The sequence below is a fragment of the Ahaetulla prasina genome, chromosome 2 (assembly GCF_028640845.1).
Source record: "Ahaetulla prasina isolate Xishuangbanna chromosome 2, ASM2864084v1, whole genome shotgun sequence".
Taxonomy (NCBI): domain Eukaryota; kingdom Metazoa; phylum Chordata; class Lepidosauria; order Squamata; family Colubridae; genus Ahaetulla; species Ahaetulla prasina.
The window spans coordinates 272,291,760-272,313,596 of NC_080540.1; the positions used below are offsets into that span (position 1 = coordinate 272,291,760).

Sequence of the window (21,837 nt, forward strand, 5' to 3'; positions counted from 1 at the left end):
CAATCCATCAACAGAGAGGCTACAGTGAATGAGTCAACACCTGACCAGGAAGAAACAGTGCAGTTCTGAGCACAGATACAAATAACCCAAAGAAGTCTAACAAGAGTGCAGCTTGGTTAAAGGAGGTGGATAAGAATAAAAAAGCTGAAAAGAACATGTAATAACAGCAGAAATGGTGGAAAAACCATTTTGCAGGAAACCAGCAGAAACTGGAAAATAATACAGCATAATAAAGTGAGCTGGTTGCCAAGGGATCAAATTAAATGACCACAGATGTATGTGTGTGTATATCTTTTTTTTTGGGGGGGGGGAGGGGAATCCATTGTCATTTCAAATGGCTGTTAAGTGACTGGTCGTAAGTTGAGAACTATTGGTAGTACCCCACTATGGAAATATTGAGAGAATTCTGACATGGACAAAATCTTCATGCAAATACAAAGCTAGGTAAGACATATTGTGTAAAACATGACTTGTTGAATCTGCACTTTGATAGACTCAGTCCTCTTTTTCAGTCCTCTTTTTCAGTTTTGCATCCACAATATCATCTTCTGATCAACTGATATAAAAGAACTCTGAGCACAGCAGGACAGAAATAGTGTTCCTCTACATCTAGCGATCTTTTGAATCGGTCTTTCCTTTCTATGAGCTCTGCCTGCACTTGAATTTCTTGGTAATTTTAGGACACATCTTTGGAGCATAATTTGCAACCAGTTCTAGAGGCATTCTAAATTTAAGTATCTTATGATTTGTTTTTAATGTTCTTAGCTTTCATTATAAGGTAAAAATATTAATTTTGATAATATAGATTCCTGACTTCCTGTTACTAGAGTTTAAATAGAAATATGTTTTGTTGTGTTAATGCAGCAGATTTGAATTAGGGTTGACAAGTTTATTATACATTTTAAGCTCTATTGTGCTGGCTAGAATGAATCATAAGATATATTGCACTGTACCTGACCAAATGTATTTTTAACAAAAAAATAAATACCGTAAAGTATAATAACAAACCAGACAAGCTGCACTAATCTTTTAATCTGTTCCTTATTTCAGAGCTTTGAAGACAAGCTCTCATATTTTATTTTGTAACTATAGTCCACTCTGACATTTAACATGCATGAATAAAGAATAATAATGATCTCTTGTTCACATAGAAGTGTTGCAGATATTGATACTACTTTTGGAATTCAGCTTTATGTAATATTTTTATTTTTTTAATCTGAGAATACACCAGGGGTGGATCTGGTTTAACAACTGGTTCACTAAGCGCGTGTGAGCAGTTTGGAGAAAACTCACCTTTCGCATTACTGCCTGCAAGGAAAACAGCTGAGGCGTGGCAATCCACTCTGCTGAGCCGATCAGCAGGGCTTCAGAAATGTAGGTGAGTATAACGCAGGGGCAGGTGGGTGGGCGCACTTCAAAATTGGAGCAAACCGGTTCACTCACAGCTGATAGTCAGAGCTAACGTAGTATAATGTTTCACAGCTCTGGATACATTACTTTTCCAAAATTATCTAGAAGTAAAATAAAAGTTTTGTTTAAATGCATTTTAAATTAAAAATACTTTATATGTGCATATTCCACATTAGTGCTTGAACTTGGCAGTAATAAAAAAAAAGAGGCCAAAAAAGAGTATTTGGTAGTTAGGATATTTTGGACATGTGATGCGACATCAGGAAAAGTATGGCATGCTTCACTTAATCCTCCAGGGAAAAAATGAAAGCAAACAAGGTCCAGGCAGAAGAAGAACATCATGGCTTCAAAATCTTGGACAAAACTCAACAGCACTTTTTGGTGTGGCTGTTGATAAAAATAGGATCGCCAACCTGATAGCCAAAGACTGATGATGGATATGGCACAAGAAGAAGAAGAATGCATTTGGTAATTGGACAATTGCAATGCACTTACATAGAGCTTCCACTGAAAACTACTCAAAAACTGTGCTTGGTGATTATTGACAATTTAGGATTGCCGTAGTCATATAACATTGATATTGTGGATGCTGCATTAATTTCTGTAGTAAGAAGAAATTTTATGGAAGATATTAACCCATGGAAATCAGGTGGTTAACATGATTGTATTATTTCACTTGCAAGTAAATTTAAATCTCATCATTGGAAGGAAGAAATGGTTTGTTCTGAAGAGATTGGGAACAAGTGGGGTGAAATGCTACTGGTTTAGGTCAGTTCGCCTGAACCAGTAGTAACAAATGTGACTGATTCGCTGAACTAGTAGTAAAAATGCTTTAAATTTTTTTTAAAAAAAGTTCCAATGATTGCGCAGCACAGCTGATCATCTGAACGTTTTTCTTACCTTTTTAAAGCATTTTTAACTACCCATTCGGACAATAAGTAGTAAAAAATGCTTTAAAATGTTAAAAAAAAAGGTTCCGATGATCAGCTGTGACAATCAGCTGTGCCCCTTGATCTTTGGAACTTTTTTTTAAACTTTTTAAAGCATTTTTTTACTACCTATTGGGGGAAATCCATTTTTGCTCCTAGGAGGCTTCCCTGAAGTCTGCTTGGCCAAAAACGGGGTGGAGGGGTTCATTTTTGCTCCCCGGAGGCTTCCCTGAGGCCTGCTAGGCCAAAAATGGGGGGGAGTGGTAAGTAAGTAAGTACGTAAGTAAGAAAGAAAGAAAGAAAGAAAGAAAAAGGGAGGGAGGGAGGGAGGGAAGAAAGAAAGAACAAAAGAAAGAAAAAGAAAGGGAGGGAGGGAGGGAAAAAGGATAGGGAGGAAAGATAACAAACCTGGTACTAGAGGCAGCTTCAGAGGAGACCTTGAAAGAGCACAGCGATCAGTCCAGGGCTGGAAAGGACCTGGAGGTCATCCAGTCCAACCCCCTGCTCCAGCAGGACATTGTTAAAGTGAGCTTCTGTCTTTTGAACCCCCCGTCACATGACTACATAGCCATGCCAACCCAGCCACATGACTCCCACCAAGCCATGCCCACCAAGCAGGGATGAAATGCTCCCGGTTTGGACCAGATCGCCTGATCCAGTAGCAATGGCGGCGGGTGGTTCGGAGAACCGGTAGCAAAAATCCCTGCCCCCCGTCTCAGCTGAGCCGTGCGATCATTAGAGGGTTTTTTTTTTTTTAGTTTTAAAAGCATTTTTTCTTCGGCCGAAAAAATGCTTTTAAAAGTAAAAAAAGCCTCTGATGATCGCGCGGTTCAGCTGGGATCGTCAGAACCCTTTAAAAGCATTTTTTCTACAACCTCTTCGGCCGAAGAGGTTGTAAAAAAAAGCTTTTAAAAGGCTCCTCTGGTAATTCCAGCTGAGTTGCCTGATTGCCAGAACCTTTTAAAAGCATTTTAAAAAGAGGTTGTAGAAAAAATGCTTTTAAAAGGTTCTGGCAATCAGGCAACTCAGCTGAGATCCTCAGAACCCTTTTCAAGCTTTCTTTCCTCTGGTGGTCCCTTCAGCCAAAGAGGTTGTAGAAAAAATGCTTTTAAAAGTAAAAAAAAAAAAAAGTTGGCCATGCCCATCCAGTCACATTACCCCCACCACCACCAAGCCACAGAACCAGTAGTAATAAATTTTACATTTCACCCCGGCCACCAAGCCACGCCCAAAGAACTGGTAGGAAAAAAATTTAGATTTCACCACTGGGAACAAGTTATTGCTGTATACTATATATATGAGCTGCAGTGGCACAGTGGTTAGAGTGCAGTACTGCAGGTTACTTCTGCTGACTGCTGGCTGCCTGCAATTTGACAGTTTGAATCTCACCAGGTTTAAGATTGACTCAGCCTTTCATCTTTCTGAGGTGGGTAAAATGAGGACACAGATTGTTAGGGGCAATATGTTGGCTCTGTAAACTGCTTAGAGAGGGCTGTAAAGCACTGTGAAGTGGTATATAAGTCTAAGTGCTATTGCTGTTGCTCTATATGGGTACAAATAATGAATGGCCATCACAGAATCCACATGTGTTAGATATATAATTATTTCTTATAAATAGTGATTGGAAGCAAGAAGCATGGTTTTAGGTTAATTAATCTTAGTATGATCAATTTATAAACTGCCATCCAAATATATGGGGCATTAGGATTCATCTATGGCAGGGTCTCCAACCTTGACAACTTTAAGACTTGTGGACTTCAACTCCCAGAATTCTGGGAGTTGAAGTCCATAAGTCTTAAAGTTGCCAAGGTTGGAGACCCCTGATCTATGGGCTTCAGAGTGGTGTATTTGATTTGAACTGCTCCCTTCACAAGGTTACCTTGATCCTTCCTTGCAAATTGAATATTGATACATAAACACAAAATTCTTTTCTTCTTACCTCAGTGTGACTGTAGTCCTGGAATCTCTGGCTATGCAACACAATGCATTCCAGCTCTTTTGGTTAAGTACACAGCAGAGAGCAAGGAAGCTATTTAAGGCAGATTATACATAGTTAACAACTTTTGCCCATTGAGTCCTACATTGTTTAGAGATTTTCTGGGTCTGAGCTGTTAAAGTTGATAGTAGGTTTCCAGGTATGATCTAGGACAGGGGTCTCCAACCTTGTCAACTTGAAGCCTGGCAGACTTCAACTCCCAGAATTCCTCAGCCAGCAAAGTTGAAGTCCACAAGTCTTAAAGTTGCCAAGGTTGGAGACCCCTGCCATAGATGAATCCCAATGGGATTTGGGTGGCATTTTATAAGTTGACTCCCAGGGATTCTGGAAGATTCCTATTAAAGACTACTTCAGCTTTAATTGCAATAATACAAGAGCAACCAATAGATTTAAACTTAATGTTAACCGCTTTAATCTAGATTGCAGAAAATACGACTTCTGTAACAGAATCATCAGTGCTTGGAATACTTTACCTGACTCTGTGGTCTCTTCCCATAATCCTAAAAGCTTTAACCAAAAACTTTCTACTATTGACCTCACCCCATTCCTAAGAGGACCATAAGGGGCGTGCATAAGCGCACAAACGTGCCTACCGTTCCTGTCCTATTGTTTTTCTTTTCTTCTTCCTATATATATATATATGCTTATACCTCCTAATATTTACTCATATATATGATTATGTACTATATAATCTTTTTATATGATGTTGTGACAAATAAATAAATAAATAAATAAAAATAAATAAATGAATCCCAATGGGATTTGGGTGGCATTTTATAAGTTGACTCCTAGGGATTCTGGGAGTTGAAGTCCACCAGGCTTAAAGTTGACAAGGTTGGAGACCCCTGATCTGGGGTAGATATAAATACAGAGGCTTGGTATGGCTTAGCTCCTAAAAATTCATAGGACCCCTTTCTCCAAATAGAATGAACCCAATTTTGGTCAGAGGACCCAAACATTCACAGATGGTCCCTGTTTTATGGAATAACCTGTTCCTTGAGGCAAGGTTGGTGCCCAATTTAAGGATTTTACTTTCTGTAAAAAAGGGGGCTGCTGCAGGGGTTTCAGGGTGAGAATGGTGCTATCGAGGATTATGGTGGCATGTTTTCTTGTATGTTGTATGTTTTCTGATAGCCTGGTGATTATAGCTACATACAAAATCAATCAATAAGTAAATTAAATTCTGTAAAAAAAAATCAGAATGAAAAAGAGTAAATGTTCAGGTTATTGTGGCTTCATTAAAAGCACAAGCTGTTTATTAAAAGAAGGCACATAGAGAAAAACATGAATGACAGAATTTAATGAATTCTTTTGCCAAATAACTCTTCTGAAAAATTAAAATTATTTGGCTAAATCAACATGAGACAAACAAACACTGTTCTTCTCAAGCAGAATTCCATCTTCCCAAAAAAAAAAAAAAAAAAAGGTGGGGGGGGCCTGGAATCCAGGGGAAAAGCACTGAAATCCCATGCCTTCAGATTACAGTGCAGAGAAGAGCAACAAAGATGATTAGGGGACTGGAGGCTAAAACATATGAAGAACGGTTGCAGGAACTGGGTATGTCTAGTTTAATAAAAAGAAGGACTAGGGGAGACATGATAGCAGTGTTCCAATATCTCAGGGGTTGCCACAAAGAAGAGGGAGTTGGGCTGTTCTCCAAAGCACCTGAGGGTAGAACAAGAAGCAATGGGTGGAAACTGATCAAGGAAAGAAGCAACTTAGAACTAAGGAGAAATTTCCTGACAGTTAGAACAATTAATAAATGGAACAACTTGCCTGCAGAAGTTGTGAATGCTCCAACACTGGAAATTTTTAAGAAAATGTTGGATAACCATCTGACTGAGATGGTGTAGGGTTTCCTGCCTGGGCAGGGGGTTGGACTAGAAGGCCTCCAAGGTCCCTTCCAACTCTGTTGTTATATTATATTATATTATATTACTAAGGACATGGAAAGCAGCTTTATGGCACAGTAAGTAATTGGTCCATTTCACCTGGCATTTCCAGTTTTCAGTATTAAAATAAGCCAAATATATAACTATCATCTTTGGTATCTTAGGTGCTGCAAATTTAGTGTAAAGAATTTAGTTGCACTGTTTCAGAAATACATCCAGAATTATATGCTCCAAAAAACAGAATGTAAAAGAGCAATAACCGTCAAGATTAAGCAGAATAAAATAGATTGTTCCAGTTCATGCAGTCACTGAAATACAAAGCACAGTACTGTATAATTGATGAAGCCAGGAACAGCTCCAGATATGAATGTATATTGCTATTAAACGCTATAAAACATTGGATGAGCTATGCAAAGTTAAGATTTTTTTTTCAGTCCCAGGGTTCTGTTGCTTGATCTCATGCCATGATCCAGAGCTCATCCCCTGCTCATTCTTTTTAATGGTTGGAATTAGGAAAGTTTCCCAATATTTCAGCAATCTCACCCTAGGATCTAATGTGAACTCATATAGGAACACTAAAATCAGTAAGTACCTTATGCAACATCTTATAAGATTTGTTCATTTTAATTACTTCTATTTTTATAATTTGTTCATTGACTGTGAACGTTATTTTCATGTGAAAATTAAATGCCTCAGGCATTGTATTTATGAATTAGTCCAAATAGTAGGCAAATTGATTTCAAAAATTGAGATCAAAATATTCCCTCTTACAATTTGAAGTTCACATATTTTTATTTCTTGCCTAGAGAATTTGTAAATTTTGTGTATCAAAACTGACTTCTGTGCAGTACATGGGATTTCAAAGACCTGAACTTTAGACATATTAATTTGGAAATCCAGAAATTCAGTATTCAGTAACTTCAAATTCAGTAACAATATTTGAATTTAAAATTCAAAGGAGAAATTTATATGAGTACAGGTGTATACATCATCTCTCCCACTCCCTCCCTCCTTCCCTTCCCCCCTCTCTTCCTCCCTCTCTCTCTCCCTCCCTTCGTCCTCCCCCTCTCTGATACCATACTAGATTGATAATGATACAGTCATTTTTCTGGACCCTAAGGTGCCCATTTAAAAAAATAATAATCTATTTAGTATTCTAGTAGAGAAATCACTAAGATGTACACATTAAGAACTGATCAATATGCCATAAAAATGATCATTAGGAAGATGATACTTCCCTAGCTTGTAGGCAATTATTTTATACTATTTTTGATTAATGATTTCATTTTAGCTGCTTCAGTGTTCTGTGGTCTTCATTTGTTAGCAATAATTATAGGACACCATGCCTTGCTTGGATCTGAGTAATTCTGACCAACAAATATGAATTAAAATCAATAGAAATGTCATTAGCATCCCACAACCATTCCTCATGCATTCACTTTATTAAAATTTGCTAAAGTGTGAAATATGTATGACAAGTAACGATGTTTTAATCTTTCACCAAGGTAACAATTGAAAGCTGATTGATTCCTTTCAGTATGTCATTCAGTAATTATAAAATCAAAATGATGGAAGATTGTAATCAAGAAAGATTCAGGCCCATATACCCTTGTTCCTCCATGCAAAATAAAATTCTAATTTGCATCCTGATTTTAATCTGAAAAGATAATAAAACTCCCATTTATGCCAGTATAAATAAAATAGATCAGTAGATAATAACTTGCTGGGAAAAAGTTGCTTAGGTTTTTTTCTGGTCAGCTTTAGGTCATCTAATAAAAAAAGTTCTCTATTTTAACAGGTTTACAATGTAGAACAAAAGATGGATAAATCAGAACTGTGATCATAATATAATTAAACAACAACACAGTAATAGATCAAGCAGTACAACAATAAAATATTTTAAAACAAAGAACAAGTGGGTGAAATATTGAGTAAAATGTTAGCACTATAATCTTATTTATAAATAATTATATTAATAATTGTGACTATTAAATCTGTCTCCTTGTAGTTTTATACTTATTTGCATTCAATGAGGTAAGGGTCTGATAGTTGCCACAGCTATCTTACTGCTTTTTATTAGTATTACTTTTTTCCTTCCTCTTGATTGGCCTATTTGAGAAAACCACTAGCCATCCACACAATTTAGGCAATTGTGTGCATCTATTTATGCTGATTCTGAAAGGTTTGGGTACTTCTAGATGAGATCTTCGTGGCACAAACATCTTGCCTTATTCAAGGAATTTTTGGCGTCCTATCTTTGTCTACCATTCAATTTTCTCTTTTGTTGAATGGCATCAGAGCTGTCCATCCAGAAGAACCCTTAGGTCCCATGTTTATTAATCACTTTCCCCAATTTCTCGGACTTCCTTTCTGGTTATGCTATCAGGTTAAAGCTTCTCAAAGGTTATTGAGATCTGCTGGGGTTGTCAAAATAGAGTTAATGCTGGGGAGCTTGGCCTACCCCTGGCTGGGATAGTTTCTGGATTGGTAGGACTTTTGTTGCTCCTGATTTGTGTGATTTGCTGCCTTCAGTGCTGCTTCAATTTGTGGTCTGTAGATGGAGCTTCTTTCTGCTTCAGCTGGAGGTTTGTTGGGCTTTTGCCCTTCTCCAGTTGGAGCTTTGCTTCTTCCAGATTTGTTCAACCACTTCCAACAAGTATCTGGTTGACTTTGAAAATGAAATTCAACAGTGAAAAAAATAAGGTTCTACATTTAGGCCAAAAAAACAAAATGCACCAGTACCGTATATGTGGTACCTTGCTCAATAGTAGTACCTGTGAGAGGGATCTTGGAGTCCTAGTGGATAACCATTTAGATATGAGCCAGCAGTGTGCAGCAGCTGTTAAAAAAGCCAACACAGTTCTGGGCTGCATAAACAGAGGGATAGAATCAAGATCACGTGAAGTGTTAGTGCCACTTTATAATGCCTTGGTAAGGCCACACTTGGAATATTGCATCCAGTTTTGGTCGCCACGATGTAAAAAAGATGTTGAGACTCTAGAAAGAGTGCAGAGAAGAGCAACAAAGATGATTAGGGGACTGGAGGATAAAACATATGAAGAACGGTTGCAGGAACTGGGTATGTCTAGTTTAACAAAAAGAAGGACTAGGGGAGACATGATAGCTGTGTTCCAATATCTTAGGAGCTGCCACAAAGAAGAGGGAGTCAGACTGTTCACCAAAGCACCTGAGGGTAGAACAAGAAGCAATGGGTGGAAACTGATCAAAGAAAGAAGCAACTTAGAACTAAGGAGAAATTTCCTGACAGTTAGAACAATTAATAAGTGGAACGACTTGCCTTCAGAAGTTGTGAATGCTCCAACACTGGAAATTTTTAAGAAAATGTTGGATAACCATCTGACTGAGATGGTGTAGGGTTTCCTGCCTGGGCAGGGGGTTGGACTAGAAGGCCTCCAAGGTCCCTTCCAACTCTGATGTTATGTTATGTTATGTTATGTTATGACTTCTGACTGCCTCTGCTCTGGTTTCTCCTGTGCTAACTGATTCACCAGTCAAGTTTTCCCCCCTTTCTGCAGGAAGGGGGTGAAAAATATTCAACATGGTGGCTGCAACCATGCACTTGGAGCCTTTCCTTTTTTTTTTTACCTGCATTGACCTCCTCTAGCTGACCTGCTATCTGAATTTCTGGGACTGCTGCTATCTCTGTACTGCCGTGGGTTGGCTTGCCAATTCTAGTCCTCCATTGAAAGTCAGATGATTCTAACTCACACTCCTTAGCTGGCAGGGTACATGTACTATATGAGTCAGCTGGGTAGGAGGAAAACCATGGAGGCTTATAATTATACAGCTAGCCTCTCATATACCCAACATTTGTTTCTTTTCCATGTTATATTTATATATTGGCAACATTATTTATAAACTGCCAACTTCACTGCCTGGCCTGGTATTATGATGCTATCTTCATGTGCTTTTGTAAAAATGTAAAGATGTCCCAAAGAAAAATGATGTTAAAAATGATGTGAGCACATAAGAATCAGATTGACAAAACATAATAAATCATTTCTGGGAAGAAGAGCTGGACTGCATGGGTAATGAAATGCTTTAGCATTACATCATTTCTATCGTATCTTCCAATGTCTTGTATTTTAGTGTAAATGGTGTAGCACATTAGTAGATAAAACAAAAGCAGCAGATGTACAATAATACATTCATTTAAGAATTGCTTTTTTTATAAAATAGCTATATATATATATTTATATATTTCTTCATTAATTTGAAAAGATTTTTTTTGGGTAGAACTATATATCTCTGTCTTGAGTGAAACAATTCTGGGATAAATTGTTGTATATAGAAGTCTAAAAGAAATGCCACTTTTATTAGGTTTTATAGTTTCTCACCCTAGATTTTAATTAGGCCCAGGATGGGAGAGTGTCTACTTTCCTGAAATCCCATAGATTGTAAAATTCTACTGTATTATTAATCTATGGGAACTTTTTTAAAAGTAGACAATACTGATTCACTATTTTTCAGACAAGACACTTTGAGTTTTGCTTGTTGATGGTAGATCTGATAATTTGCAAAGTTTCTAAGATGTCAGTATTAAGAAAAGACAGAATATATTAAAAGCCAAGAAATGGTTCATACATACTCTCATTCATGGAGTTAAAGTATAATCAGAATGGGAAGAATTATGAATTGGTAGCAATTTGAAACATGGATAAACAAAGTACAATTAAAAATATTTTGGTATTTTTTTTGGAAAGTTTCTTGGTAGTTTTTTGAGTCAGTTCACCTTGACCTACAAATATTCATGTATATCAGTGGTAGTCAACCTGGTCCCTACCGCCCACTAGTGGGCGTTCCAGCTTTCATGGTGGGCGGGAGGGGTTTTGTCTGATACTGAAGCACTTTCCTTTTTTTAATTTAATTGACTTTTTAAAAAATTTTCATAGCATTATTTAAAAACATTTTCATTAGGTTTTCGTAAAATTCCCCGTGACAATTTAAATTTCTGAAAATATACTATTTGTATTGCCCGTGCATAAGTTTAGTTCACGTTACGTAAGTGAAACTAAATGGCACTATAGTGCAACCGCAAACAAAAGAGCCTCATCCCAGAATAGCTCGCGCATCTCCCCCATACTACCTAGCTGTAACAGACAAGCAATCCATGATGTGCGAGAGGCATGGGCAGACAACGATACACTTTATAAATCACCATTACTGTGAAATTGGTGGGCGGTTAGAAAATTGTACTACTAACAGAGATACAAAAGTGGACAGTAGGTGCAGAAAGGTTGACTATCCCTGATGTATATGTATATGTGTATATACGTATGTGTATATGTGTATATTATTTACATATGTGTATATGTTTATACACATGTACACCCACATGCATCCACATACCCATACAGTATATACACAGATATACATATACTCACATATTTAAATTTTCAGGCATCTATACTTAGGACACTATTGTTTTCTATAAGAAATGCTTGGGATTTTCAAGCTTTGCACTGTTTCCTGAAGTCAAATGACTTGCCACATTTTACACCCATCTACATACTCTCATATCTACATGATTGTTTGTAACCTTCAATTGGGCAAAAAACTGTGTATTTAAAAGGCAGCTATTTTTGAATCAAAATACCTTAAATGGACTAACTTACAGAATTGTCTAAAATTCAGGACCTGTGAGACTGAAAGTTGGCAAATCTGGGTTCACTGCATTGCCACTATCAATTGTGATCTTCTGATTGTCATTTCCAATGCTCTCTGCCAGCTTTCTGCAAGGAAAGTCAATGGGAAAACTGGCAGGAAGTTGGAAGTTGTTCCCGCTCCTACTGCTTTTTGCTTGCCTGTGGTTGTTCTGTTTTTCTGTTTAGATAAGGAAATATCTCTGAAACAATGGCACAATAGGTTACGGGTTGTCTGATATTTTATAAGCATTAGGCAGGAGTTAAACCAACTCCATTGCTGTATGTTTCTGATTAGAGAGTTTTCACAGCTTTTATCATGAATTTGATTACTGGCAGTGAGAGCATGATTCTAGCTCAAGCCTTGATATTGGACTTCTCAATATCACCAATAGCACCATGTCAACAAACAAGTTAACCTAACCCTAACCTTCTGAAAATTCCTGGTATTACCAATTTGAAAATTTGGGGGGAGGATTTGTGTATCTCTGTATGAGTGTGGGTATGTATATTGTGGAAGCCATCCCCTCGCCCCCAGAAGAATGAAATATTTTGAGGAATATTAAAAAAAAGGCAGGATAAAATATTTCCCCTAAGAGACAAATAAAAATCTTAAGGGAGACAGAAACTCAGAGCCCCAGCTTCCTGCTCCCAAGCAGATACTGAGCTAGGGCAGCTTTTAGAAATACAGATTTGGTGATCCATTATTCCCTGCAGCAAATTCTTAACAGAGGCAGATTAGCCCTCACCCAAGAGCCAAAACGGTAAAGCCATTAATTATTGCATGACGCTCAGAAACTTCCTATAGAAGTTTCCTATAGAGCCAGCTATGACCCCTACATAACCCCTACAACAGCCAATAGAATACATATTCTTGCATAGGAACAGGAAGCTCAAGTGCAAAGCTCAGAGAGGGTATAACACCCCCCCCCCATGGAGATGACATTTGGTCAGCTGCCCAGAATCTCAAACCCATGTGGTTCTGCTTCAACATTAAACCATCTTTCCAATTAACCTCCAGCCTCCATTTTGTCTCCAGTGCCTTTATCCCAGCTTGGAACTGAACCAGATGGATATTTCTACCAATAATATGCAATAGTAAAGTTCCTGTTTGTGGCCAACCTTGAGAAAGATTACCTTTGCTAGCTTTCTAGCGGGGCCTTGCATTGGTTGGGCATGCCTGCAGGGAAAAGGGAAAGTAAGGGGACCCAGGCCTGGTGGGGCAGGGAGAAGGTCCAGGGCTCTTGAGAGTGGTGCGGTGGTTGGAGGAAAGGAAGAAGCCTGTGCATAGATGAGTTTAGCCAGCCAAGGCCTAATAACCTGCAGCAGGTTTCTGCATGCCAGTGGCCCGTGCTGGCTAAGGTCTTTAAGCCCATGGTGTGTGTGCAGGTGTGTATAGTTGCAGCTCTCCTGTGGTTGTAATTTATTTATTTATTTCTATTTATTTTATTTATTTTGATTTTTATACCGCCCTTCTCCCGAAGGACTCAGGACGGTGTACAGCCAAGTAAAATTCAATATATAAACATTAAGAGAAATTAAAAAGCATATTATAATGTGGCCGAAATTTTAAAACAATTTAAAATCTTAAAATATAAATAACCCCAATAAAATTTCAGTCCAGTCCCGCTTGAATAAATAGGTGCGTTTTCAGCTCACGGCGAAAGGTCCGAAGATCAAGCACTTGACGTAAACCAGGGGGAAGTTCATTCCAAAGCGTAGGAGCTCCAACAGAGAAGGCCCTTCCCCTGGGGGCCGCCAACCGACATTGCTTGGCGGACGGTACCCTGAGAAGGCCCTCTCTGTGTGAACGTACGGGTCGGTGGGAGGCAAAAGGTAACAGCAGGCGGTCCCGTAAGTACCCGGGTCCTAAGCCATGGAGCGCTTTAAAGGTGGTAACCAGAATCTTGAAGCGCACCCGAAAGACCACAGGAAGCCAGTGCAAACTGCGCAGGATTGGTGTTACATGGGAGCAACGAGTTGCTCCCACTATTACCCGCGCAGCTGCATTCTGGAGTAACTGCAGCCTCCGGGTGCACTTCAAGGGCAGCCCCATGTAGAGAGCATTGCAATAGTCCAAGCGGGAAGTGACAAGGGCATGAGTGACCGTGCATAAGGCATCCCGGTCAAGGAAGGGGCGCAACTGGCGCACCAAGCGTACTTGGTGGAAGGCCCTCTTGGAGACGGCCGCCAAATGATCGTCAAACGACAGCCGCCCATCCAAGAGGACACCCAAGTTGCGCACCCTCTCCGTTGGGGCCAATAACTTGCCCCCCACAGCCAGCTGCGGCTGCAGCTGACTGTACCGGGGTGCCGGCATCCACAGCCACTCTGTCTTGGAGGGATTGAGCTTGAGTCTGTTTCTCCCCATCCAGACCCGTACGGCTTCCAGACACTGGGACAGCACTTCGACAGCTTCGTTGGGGTGGTCTGGGGTGGAAAAGTACAGCTGAGTGTCATCAGCGTATAGATGATAACTCACTCCGAAACCACTGATGACCTCACCCAGCGGCTTCATGTAGATGTTGAACAGGAGGGGCGAGAGAATTGACTCCTGAGGCACCCCACAAGTAAGGTGCCTCGCGGTCGACCTCTGCCCCCCTGTCAACACCGTCTGCGACTGGTCAGAGAGATAGGAGGAGAACCACCGATAAACGGTGCCTCCCATTCCCAACCCCTCAAACCGGTGCAGCAAGATACCATGGTCGATGGTATCAAAAGCCGCTGAGAGATCTAATAGGACCAGGGCAGAGGAACAACCCCTATCCCTGGCCCTTCAGAGGTCATCCACCAACGCGACCAAAGCTGTCTCCGTACTGTGACCGGACCAGAAGCCGGACTGGAACGGGTCTAGATAGACAGCTTCATCCAGGTACCGGGGAAGCTGCCATGCAACCACACTCTCTACAACCTTCGCCACAAAGCGAAGGTTGGAGACTGGACGATAATTTCCCAAAATAGCTGGGTCCAGGGAAGGCTTCTTGAGGAGGGGTCTCACCACCGCCTCTTTCAAGGCAGTGGGGAAAACCCCTTCCAACAGTGAAGCATTTATAATTCCCCGGAGCCAGCCTCGTGTCACTTCCTGAGTAGCCAGCACCAGCCAGGAAGACACGGGTCCAGTAAACATGTGGTCGCATGTAGCCTCCCCAGTAACCTGTCCACGTCCTTGACAGCCACAGTCTCAAACTCATCCCAAATAACCTCAACAAGACGTGCCCCTGCCATCCCACTTGGATCATCACAATTTTGGTCTAAACCATCCCGAAGCTGAACGATTTTATCGTATAGATAACCGTTAAACTCCTCGGCACGTCCCTGTAGGGGGTCATCCCGCCCCTCCTGTTGAAGGAGGGAGCGAGTCACCCGAAACAGGGCGGTCGGGCGGTTATCTGCTGATGCAATGAGGGTGGAAACGTAGGAACGTTTCGCCTCCCTCATTGCCACTAGGTAGGTCTTAGTAAAAGAACTCACTAGTGTCCGATCAGCCTCGGAACGGCTAGACCTCCAGGTACTCTCTAGGCGTCTTCTCCGGCGTTTCATCTCCCTCAGCTCCTCAGAGAACCAGGGAGCCAAGTGAGATCTACGCCGGATCAGAGGCCGCAAAGGCACGACACGATCCAAAGCCCCAGCCGCGGCCCGTTCCCAGGCCGCAACTAGTTCTTCAGTCGTGCCGTGGGCAAGATCCTCAGGAAACAGCCCAAGCTCCGTCCAGAACTTCTCAGGGTCCATCAGGCGCCTGGGACGGAACCAACGCATTGGCTCCGTCTCCCTGCGGTGGTGAGCGGCGGTCCGAAAGTCCAGGCGAAGGAGAAAATGATCCGACCATGACACCGGTTCCGTCACTAATCTCCTAATACCAGATCATTAATCCACTGTCCAGAGATAAAAATCAGATCTAGTGTGCCTCCCCCCATGTGTGTAGGGCCATCAATTACTTGAATCAGGTCCATGGCCGTCATGGAAGCCTGGAACTCCTGAGCTACCGTTGATGACAAGCCGGCCGATGGCAAGTTGAAATCCCCCATGACCAAAAGTCTGGGAGTCTCAACTGCCACCCCGGCAAGCACCTCCAGCAGCTCAGGCAGGGCTGTAGTCACGCAGCAAGGAGCCAGGTACGCGATCAACAAACCCATCTGATTCCTATGACCCCACTTCACAAGGAGGGATTCACAACCAGATATCTGAGGCACAGTGGACTCCCTCAGCTCTAGGCTTTCTTTAATCACAACCGCCACCCCCCCACCCCTACCTTGGGCACTCGGCTGATGAAATGCACGGAAACCCGGAGGGCACAGTTCCACCAGGGGAACACCCCCCTCTGTGCCCAACCAAGTCTTTGTAATGCCCGTAAAGTCCGCGGACTCCCTCTGTATGAGATCGTAAATCAAGGGAGCCTTATTTACCATGGATCGGGCATTACACAGCATCAGCCGAAGACCCAAGCTCTGAGGATCTTGGCCATCCGGGGAACGAGTAAGGACTGAGGGGCTGGAGCACGTGATCGCCTTTAAACATCGAGCACGTGCTCCCAGGAAACGATACGACCCCTTGCCTCCGCCATATCTGCCTCTCCCACTTACCGTACAGATGGAATAACACTCTACGCTCTGAACATCCCCCTCCCCCCCTGTCTTCGGACCCGATAAAATAAAGCCGTGAGCACGCACTGGGACTGGACATACCCTCCCCCCCTCCCTGGTGGGTTTCCCCCCCCACCCATCTCAACCCTCCCCCACTCCCAACCCTTAAAATCCCCATTAAAACTCCCCTTAAAAAATCTATTAAAACAATTAGTTAAAAATCCCCTAAGTCTCCTAGATTTAGCATGCCAACTCTCGGGGTTCCAAAACCCATCCTCAAGGTGGGCCCTCGATAGTGTGGAGGGCCAAACCTGCGAGAGAGGGGAATCTCGCAGGGCAAGAAGGTCCGCAGTTGAGAATCTTCACATAACAAAGAGTACGGTAAGCAGCCCATCGAAGCCGGTCAAGGTGTCACCACAGCAGAACGGGCTCTCAGGCTGGCAGGATGGACCGTGGACTTCTAGGGCTCCATGGGGCCGCTACTCTACCTCCAAACCCAAGCGGCCACCACTCGCCCCAGGTCCAGATGACACCAGATCGAATCAGCCACTCTCCTCCGAGCCAGTCTAGTCACCATTGATGTTTAAAAGATGATATGGGCCAGAGACCACACACCAGGCCACCAAAGAAAGTAGAAGTCGGGGGTCCGAATCTAGATCTAGCCATGGAGAGGCCAACGACGATGTCAACGCCACCGGCAAAGTCCCTCGCCGATGCCGACGACCCCGACGTCGTCACCTCCGAAGGCGATAGCCAAGAAGAGGGCCCGAACCTGCCTCGAATCAACTCTTCGGCAAATTCCACCCTCAAGATGCCTCCTCCAATCAACCTCTTACAATTCTTCCGGCCTGGTCTTGATCTTAATCTCAGTCATAAACTTGATCTTGATCTTAATCACAGTCTTAATCTTGGTCTTAGTCTTAGTGAGGGCCACGACCATCCAGGACAAGCCCATCAGATGATAAGGCCGTCGCGTCGCCAACAGCCAGGATTCCCAGCCGTCGCCGACGCCACCACCATGGGCCATCCTAGGCCAAACTGCTGAGGGTCCGAATGAGGGCCAACATCATCCTCCAGCTCCAGCTCCCTTTCAAGGGATTGGGCCCTCCAGATGATTCTTCGGGCCCTCTGCCTCTCATACGTCCGACCCTCTGCCTCTCCAGCATTGGTGGATAAAAAACTCTGTCCCTTGAGGGGGCCGCTGCCGCTGCCGCCGCCGCCTAAACCCGGAAGTCACACAGCGACCGCCGCGGCCGGCACCCCAGCACAAGGGCCCAAGGAAACGCTGATACCTGCCACTCATCCCAGACCTCACCAGCACTGATGGTAAGAAAGCGCTGGTGGTAAAAAAGGCTCCAGCGTTGATGCTAAAAGGCTCTCTGATGGTAAGAAGCTCCCAGCCTCCTGAGGAAGCCGCTGCCGCTGCCGCCACCACCGCCGCCGAAAACCCGGAAGTTCAGAAGCCACGATACGGCTGCCGCAGCAGCTGCCCCAGCAAGAGCCCAAAGAACGCCAAGCCTGCTCGATTGGCACAGGCCACCAGCTCGTCCGGCCTTACCCCCGTTTGCTGCTCCTGATGTTCCCCCGGCCGGGCCTGGGACCCGAAGGTAGAAAAATAGACATCTCCCGGTAATGGCAGGAACATTGCCAAGTACCTGGATTTTGGGGCGCTGCAATGGTTGGAACTTAGGGTGGGGTTCAAAGTCCCTTTGTTCAGCTGCATTGTAATTTCGAAAGGTTGCTGAACAAATGGCTGTATGTCAAGGATTACTTGTACTATGAAAGAACTCATTGTAACAAAATTCCAGAAGCATGTGGTACAGTTGTTTATTAATTCATTGTAGAACAGAACACATCATACGCAGAGCTGATACATTCCTAACCAAAGAAAGAAAGTGCTATTGCAGGGATGGATAACTATTTGTTTTATGTATGCTGCCTTAATCATTAAAGAAAGTCTAGGCAGTTTACATAATAGAGTTAGGCAACAAGGAAAACAAGGAAAAATCTAAAAAGCAAAATCAACTATAGAATTGCATTGGGGAAGACAAGCAGAAATATAGTTCCAGCAGTCAAAAATACCATTGGGAAGTGGATCACTGCATCCTACTTAAGAGCTTTTGCAGCTTTATGAAAACCCATCTGCTAATTCTGAGCAGCATCTGATACTGTTTTCCTTGACCTGTTGAGACAAAACATAATCGATGGGAAGATTATTTGGTTGTTTGTCTTGGTACGATTCCACATGTTGCTGCCTACAGAAACAATGCCATTATCAGACAAAACTGACATTTGGAAAGACTATTGGATGGCAATACAGATTGTATAATCAAATATATGGGGTTATAAAAGTCAATGGCCACAATGATGTGATCCAAGTCCTGCAGGTTAAAAAAAGGCTTAGGTTCAGTCATTTAGTTCCAGCTGCAGTCTTGACTTTTTTGTCTTCCTCACTATCACATCCTTGTCCTGTCCTGTTCTTGTACTGGTATGATAACAGTAGAAAGATACATCCTGGTTGGGAAGGAAATATAGACAGTCAACATATTCCATTCCTCTCACCCTCCCAATCTCTCCCAAACCAGTTTCAAGCTGGACTTTGATCATTTTCTCCTCTCCTGGCCTCAAACCCTGAAATCAGGCAGAGACATCATGAGTCACCCAGCTGTCTCTCCAAAAGATCAAACAAGGATTGCCCTCTGACCTTCACCACTCTTACAGTTAACAAAAATCCTCTTGTCCCGACTCCATAGGAAAAAGAAAAAAAAGTTTGCTTAGACCTCCTCCATCCATGTTTTTAGAACCTGATGTACCTTTTCAACAATTTGCAAAGGAAACAGGAGGGGGGCAAGAAGAGGAAGAAGAGGTGAGGCTTTACAAATGGAAGCTGCATTGCTATGAAGATGCCCGTTTCCTACATCTATTAAAAAGTCTCTACAGTTATCCTGTTAGATGAGTAACATGGCAGGCTATTGTATAAAGCAGGGGTCCAACCTTGGTCCCTTTAAGACTTGTGGACTTCAACTCCCAGAGTTCCTCAGCCAGCTTTGCTGGCTGAGGGACTCTGGGAGTTGAAGTCCACAAGTCTTAAAGGGACCAAGGTTGGAGACCCCTGGTATAAAGTGTGTGTATGGGCAAGTATAGTGCTGGGGGAGGTATAGCATGCTTAAGGCCAAAGCCTGAGTAATGGGGTGAAGTTAGAATTCAGGTCAGACTACCGATGTTTTAAGCAGAGAGAATCAAGCCAGTGAGGTTGGAGCATATTTGTTTGCATTCATCCAAGAGCATCTCAGGGGAGAGGGAGGAGTAACAAAGCTTTAGGTAGCATCTTTGTGAAGTCCTGCACCTTGCCACCTTACTTTGGTCAAGGACACCCTTGCTAGCATCTATACAGTGGAAGGCCTGGTGAAACAGAGAAAAAGCAAATAAAAAAATCAGACCATTCACAATCCCACAATTTGCCAAAAAAAAAAAAGGTCCACCTTTGATGGTTTCAACTAAACCGGCAGAGTGAGAAAAATGCTGATTCATATGTCAGGCTTCAAAGACCAGGACCACATGCAAAGTTCCAATTGAATTGATTTATTACTACTCATGTCTATTCACAGGAATGTACTCAACTAACGGTTACACTATTTTGGTGCTAGATAAGGGTCAATGTAGTTCAGAGGGTTAGACTCAGTCTGTTTGTGGCTGTGTTGTGACTAGGCTGATTCCTCTTCAGGTTCTGCCACACTTCCTATACCTCCTCTCATTTTCCTCCCAAGCAACCATCCTGTGAGGTAGGTGAAGCTGAAGAAGATGGTAACTGTTCCAAAGTCTTCCATTGAAGTTCTATAGATAGTCACAGACTTGAATCTGGTTTCCCTACTCCTATTCCAAAACCTAAACTATTACACTACATCAGGGGTGTCAGACTGGATTTCTTCGAGGGCCAGATCAGCACTGTAGTTCTCTGTGGGCTGGTGGGGGGAGCGGGGAGCAGGGGGGAGATGGGACATAGGGGGAGATGGCCCACTGTGCCCCATTTTTGGCCTGAACGGCCTCCTGCAGCACTTTACCAGACAAAATGGGGTGTGGGGGGCATGCCTGGCCCCCCACACCTCATTTTTGCCCTCTATGGCCTCCAGCAGCACTCTGCTGGCCAAAAACGGGCCATGCGGAGGCTGAAAATGGGCCATGGGGGTGGATCGGTGGGTGCATGTGGCCTGTTTTGATATTTCCAGGCCAACCCTACAGGCCAGATTTAAACACCCGGCCCATGGGCCTTCAGTTTGATACCTCTGCACTACATGGTTGCATTATAAGTAATTGAGGTATGGGTTGAGGCAATAACTATCTAAACGCTAAGTTTTTTTTGGAAATATTGGATTTTGTATAAAATCCATTCACTAGTGTTTCTCAACTTCAGAACTTTAAGATACGTAGACTTCAACTTCCAAAATTTCTTATCTTGGCTGGAGAATTCTGAGAGTTGACATCTACACTCCTTAAAGTTCCTGAGGTTGAAAACCTTGCACTAAACCAATGTGGATTCCAGTTTAGGGTTAGATTAGGAATGGAGATTCAAATCCCCACTTAGCCTTGGCTTGGCTTTGCTCCAGGGTTTAGTGTTTAAATTCTGAGTTCAGAATGTTTCTGGAACCCCTGTCATATTTTTTGACTGTTATTGTTATTGTCTGGGCAATTATGTTTTGAACTGTGTTTTAATTGTGCACTTAATATTTTGTATGATGCCAAGAATCTTCTTGGACCTCAGGAGCTTTAATGTCTAATAAATAATATAATAATATAAAACTCCCCCCCCCCCTCAATCTATTGACCTACTTGTAAGGGATGTTCTGAGGATAAAGTTATAAAGGTGGACTCTTTTATGTACTCCTTAAAGGTCGATTTCTGTAAAAAAAAAAAGCTAAATAATGACAGGAATGTTCTATTACATGTAATAAATATATAAAATAATAAAATCCAGCCGGGTTTAGCATTCTGAAATCTCACTGATACCAAGAGTAGAGTTACGTTTATGTGTAACTGTCCTTGAAATTAACAACATTTAATTATGTCTGGATTGCAGTTAAAGTCCCTATTCTTCATTTTACAGAGTTTATGTAAACTATCAGTCATTCTTTGCTGCACATAAATTATCTGATAAGAGGCTTCTTGGATACTCACATATAGCATTTATTTACCAAGGATTTCTGAGGTCTTAGGCTTCCACAGAGGGATTACTGATGTTAATGTTCTGATGTATGCAGATCATTCATCCTGATGGATTTATGACAGTGGTAGTCAATAATGAGGCAAGAGTATATAGTAGATAAAAATATAATTTCTGTGCCTAAAAATAGGTCCTTTTAAAAAGTACTC

At 42.3% G+C, this 21,837-nt stretch overlaps 1 long non-coding RNA gene across 4 annotated transcripts in view; it reads left to right on the top strand.

The window, feature by feature from the left end:
- The first annotated feature begins 1,234 nt into the window (after positions 1–1,234).
- LOC131191351 (uncharacterized) overlaps positions 1,235–21,837 on the top strand; it is a 68,927-nt gene continuing 48,324 nt past the window's right edge. For all 4 annotated transcript variants that reach the window (XR_009153476.1, XR_009153474.1, XR_009153479.1 and 1 more), the window contains exon 1: positions 1,235–1,378. This is a non-coding gene — a long non-coding RNA (uncharacterized LOC131191351). The remainder of the gene's footprint in view (positions 1,379–21,837) is intronic.